This window comes from Rhinichthys klamathensis, unplaced genomic scaffold (genome assembly GCF_029890125.1).
Source record: "Rhinichthys klamathensis goyatoka isolate OS25496 unplaced genomic scaffold, OSU_Roscu_1.1 h1tg000633l_1, whole genome shotgun sequence".
In the NCBI taxonomy this organism is placed as follows: domain Eukaryota; kingdom Metazoa; phylum Chordata; class Actinopteri; order Cypriniformes; family Leuciscidae; genus Rhinichthys; species Rhinichthys klamathensis.
This window is the reverse complement of record NW_026607079.1, coordinates 390,001-395,000: the sequence shown is the minus strand read 5'-3', so window position 1 is coordinate 395,000 and position 5,000 is coordinate 390,001. Positions and strand designations below refer to the sequence as shown.

Here is a 5,000-nt window from a genome sequence, read left to right as displayed (position 1 = left end):
GCGGCATTAGCTTCTGTGTCTCAGCAAGCGATCTGTGTCATTTTGTCTCTGTCTATTTACTGTTGTCTGTTGCGGAAAAGGATGGAAACTAAACAAGTGTACAAACAGTGTGCTTCTCCCTGCCCGCGTTATTTAACGGGTGGGGACACACACGAGCTTTGTGTCGTTTGTTTGGGAGTGGAGCATGCGGTCTCAGCCTTCGAGGGGGCTGAGTGCCAGCATTGTGAGATGTTACCGCTTCGCATGCTCCGCTCTCGCCTGTCACTCTTTGATAAAGAGAGTGGGCAGGCTCGCGATCCACAGGGATCAGGACCCGCGTCTGCTGAGGCAGCGCGGAGAATGCATTCCTGGGGATCGCAAAAGGATCTTTCGGAGGGGTTGGAGACGGGTCCGAGGGCTCTTTCTCCTTCCTTACCCGAGAGATCCAGTGCTCTCTCCCCGGTGTCGGAAGCACGCTCTGCGGTTTCTTCCGCCCGGGGAGAGAGCCCTCCATTACTTTATTGCTCTTCCTCCGAGGAGGTTGATGCGATGAGTGTGGAGAGTGTAAGCACACACATGGGGGAAAGAGATTCACAATTTATTTCCCCAGCATATGATGAGCTGGTGGATGTTATGTCGCGGGCTGTAGAGAAGTTAAATATTGAATGGCCATCTGAGAAGAAGGGCGCTCGTCCCAAAAGCAAATTAGATGAGCGCTTTTTATCTTCCACCACATTATCTCCACCACGAGGGCTTCCATTTTTTCCCGATTTGCACAAAGAAATTTCTAAATCGTGGGATAAACCATATTCATCACGTCTTTTCAGCCCTCATGTTAACACTTATTCGAGAATAAGAGGGCTGAAAGAGTATGGTTATGAGGCGATGCCCCAGGCGGAAGAGAATTTAGCCAGTTATCTTTCCCCTGGTCCTGCATCGTCTCTGAAAGCCTCGGCTTTGCCCACTAGACCGCTTAAAGCCACTTCGGTGTTAGTGGGCAAAGCTTATACGGCAGCAGGTCAAGCTGGAGCATGTCTGCATACTATGGCAGTGCTCCAGGCTTATCAAGCTGACCTGCTGGGGGATCTGGATAGTAGTGAGGGAGTCAGTCATGACGATATTCGTGAACTTCGTCGGGCTACCGATCTTTCTCTCAGGGCTACTAAGGAGACCGCCAGAGCAATTGGGCGGTCTATGGCAGCCTTGGTAGCTACTGAGAGACATTTATGGTTAAATCTGTCTGATATTAAAGAAAAAGATCGAGCTTTTTTATTAGATGCTCCGCTTGAACCTTCTGGTCTCTTCGGCGACGCAGTCCACGCGGTCGTCGAGAGATTTCAGGAGTCAAAGAAGCAAGCGGACGTTTTTAAAAAGTTTCTCCCTCGCCGGGTCCAGCCCCCTGGGACTGCTGGGCGTGAGCAGCCCCAGCCGTCGAGCTCATCATATCGTGTGCATCAGAAAGAGAGTGTTGCGTCTCGTGCACCTCCGCGTAGAGACTGGAGACGGACGCAACCCTCTCAACCGAAGTCTTCTAAGTCGAAGCCGGATCTGAGGACCGTTCTTCAGGCGAAGAAGACTTCGGTTCAAAAAAAAAAAAGGTCCTGATGTTCATGCATCAGGCCTGTGAGGACAGCCCCGACCGAAGTGGAGCGGTGTACACCTCATTATACGGTGCCCGTTCCATTTCGGGGTCCTCACGAGACCGTTCTGCCAACCCTGCCACCCTTGGTGCTTCAGGGCGCAGCGGTCTCCAGCGAGTCGCTGATGCTATGCTGCGGCACAGCATCGGTTTCGCGCCCTCTGAGGGGGGCCTTAGAGCGGCCAGTTCAGGTAGTTCCTGCCATTATGTTTCAGGCTCCGGAATTGGCTGTCTCGATAACACCAGAGACCAGCCTCGAGAGGCTGGTTCCCTTAGTAAATTTTCTGGCAGCGTGGAAGCTTCTGCCGAATATTTCTCATTGGGTCCTGCAGATTGTAGAGAAAGGATACAGAATCCAGTTTGGTTCTCGTCCTCCTCGTTACAACGGGGTGCTGCCCACAGTGGTGCATCCCGAGCAGGCTCTGGTAATGGAGCAAGAGGTAAAGGCCCTGTTAGCAAAGGAAGCTATAGAACAGGTGTACTCACCCGACAGAGAGTCGGGTTTTTACAGCCGTTATTTCATTGTTCCAAAAAAGGATGGGGGGTTGCGTCCCATTTTAGATCTTCGTCTGTTGAATCGTTCAGTACAGAAACTCAAGTTCAAGATGCTAACACTCAAACAGATCGTGACTCAAATCAGATCCGAGGACTGGTTTGTCACGATAGATCTGAAGGACGCCTACTTCCATGTCTCCATCCTCCCTCAGCACAGGAAGTTCCTAAGGTTTTCTTTCGGGGGCAAAGAATACCAATATCGGGTTCTTCCTTTCGGTCTAGCTTTATCACCCCGCACGTTCACGAAATGCGTGGATGCAGCTCTAGCCCCTCTCAGGCTTCAGGGCATACGTATTCTGAACTACATCGACGACTGGCTGATTCTGGCGGAATCAGAGCAGTTGGCGGTTCGGCACCGAGGTGTCGTTCTCGCCCATATGCAGATGTTGGGGTTGAGGCTCAACGCCAAGAAGAGTGTTCTTTCTCCAGTACAGAGAACCACTTTCCTTGGTGTGGTATGGGATTCAGTGACGATGCGGGCCACTCTATCGCCCGTTCGTGTAGCTGCTATCCTGACAGCCACCAAAGAGCTAAAGCTAGGCCAGTCACGCACTGTGAAACAGTTCGAGAGACTGTTGGGTCTCTTGGCGGCAGCGTCCAACGTGATTCCTTTTGGCCTGCTGTACATGAGACCTTTGCAGTGGTGGCTCAGGACCAGGGGGTTCTCCCCGAGGGGAAACCCACTTCGTATGATCAAGATCACGCGGCGATGCCTTCGTGCCTTGGTTATATGGAAAAAACACTGGTTCTTAACCCAGGGTCCGGTGTTGGGAGCTCTCTGCCATCGAGTTACGATCTCGACAGATGCTTCCCTCACCGGCTGGGGAGCGGTAATGGAAGGCCGCTCGGTTCAGGGTCTGTGGAAAAGTCATCATCTTTCGTGGCACATCAATTGCCTGGAGATGATGGCTGTCTTCAATGCGTTGAGACAGTTTCTCCCAGACCTGAGGGGCCATCATGTGCTTGTACGAACAGACAACACATCAGTGGTCTCTTATCTGAACCGTCAGGGGGGTCTGCGGTCGCGTCCGCTCTGCAAACTGGCGCACCAGATCCTCCTGTGGTCTCTGGGGAAGGTACTCTCCCTGAGGGCAGTGTATATTCCTGGGGACCAGAATGTGGGGGCAGACATCCTGTCGAGGCAGGAGCTGAGGCCAGGGGACTGGAGACTCCACCCCGAGGCGGTGGAAAAAATTTGGGAGTTTTACGGCCAAGCAGAGGTGGATCTGTTTGCGTCTCAGCACACGACGCACTGTCCACTTTGGTTCTCCCTTACTCACCCAGCCCCCCTGGGGCTGGATGCTATGGTGCAGACGTGGCCGAGGCTACGTCTGTACGCATTTCCCCCTGTTGCTCTGCTCCCAGGAGTTCTGGAACGAGTCCGCCAGTACGGAATAAGCCTACTGCTTGTAGCACCACGCTGGCCGAGTCGGATCTGGTTTGCGGACCTGATCCATCTCTTAGACGGTCCTCCCTTGGAGATCCCGATCAGGAGAGACCTTCTGTCTCAGGCCGGGGGCACAATATTTCACCCTCGACCAGAGATTTGGAACCTGTGGGTTTGGCCTCTGAGGGGGCCCAACTCATAGAGAGTGGTCTCTCAGCTGAGGCTGCTGAGACCATCCTAAGCTCCAGAGCTCCAGCTACTAGGAAACTATATGCGCTGAAATGGAAAGTTTTTTCTGTATGGTGTCACCGACATCAGTGGGATCCGGTTAACTGTTCTGTGAACACAGTACTCGAGTTCTTGCAGGAGCGCTTTACGTCAGGTTTATGTCCTTCCACACTTAAGGTTTACGTGGCGGCCATTGCGGCTTACCACGCCCTGGTTGGGGGTACATCGTTGGGTCGAGACCCCCTGATTACACGTTTCCTTCGTGGCACATTGAGGCTGAGGCCTGCAACTCGCACTAGGGTGCCAGCTTGGGATTTGGCAATAGTACTAGAAGGCCTGTCTAGGGCTCCATTCGAGCCCTTAGATTCGGTTTCAGAGAAATTTCTTACCCTTAAGTCTATCTTTCTGCTAGCTATTTCGTCCCTTAAGAGAGTTGGAGACCTTCAGGCCCTTTCGGTTTCCCCCACTTGCCTTGAATTTGCACCGGGGATGGTCAAGGCGTTCTTATATCCAAAACAGGGATACGTCCCTAAGGTGCCGACCTTGATTCCGAGGCCTATCGTGCTGCAGGCTTTCTGTCCTCCTCCTTTTACATCTGCGGACCAGGAAAGGCTGAACCTCTTGTGTCCAGTGCGAGCACTGGATACTTATGTTCATCGGACATCGTCTATGAGGAAGTCCGACCAGTTATTTATTTGCTTTGGATCACCTAAGAAGGGTCTTCCTGCTTCTAAACAGACGGTTAGCAAGTGGATAGTCGAGGCTATTGCACTTGCATACGAGTACTCTGACCATCCGTGTCCCTTGGTGGTCAGAGCTCACTCAACGAGGGGTATGGCGGCCTCTAAAGCCTTGTTATTTGGGGTTTCCCTCCAAGACGTTTGTGATGCGGCAGGCTGGTCCTCACCGCTCACATTCGTCAGGTTTTACAGTTTGGACCTGGATGCTGCCCCAGGTTCTCAGGTGCTTAGTGCTTAGTTCCAACAGACTGACACTCAGGTACTTGGAATTCTGGCGGTTTGGGTATTCTCGTTCCCAAAGCGTCAAGTGACGCATCGCGAGTTCCCTCGAAAGGGAACGTCTCAGGTTACTACTGTAACCATAGTTCCCTGAGAAAGGGAACGAGACGATGCGTCACCCTGCCATACTTCCTGCTTCCCTGTGATCGGCTTGCTTCGACTTTTTGAAGCTAATGCCGCGTTTCACCGGGTG

The 5,000-nt window shown here is 52.6% G+C and overlaps 1 protein-coding gene across 1 annotated transcript in view; it reads left to right on the top strand.

The window, feature by feature from the left end:
* srrm3 (serine/arginine repetitive matrix 3) overlaps positions 1 to 5,000 on the top strand; it is a 139,255-nt gene that overhangs the window by 127,389 nt on the left and 6,866 nt on the right. The window lies entirely within an intron of this gene.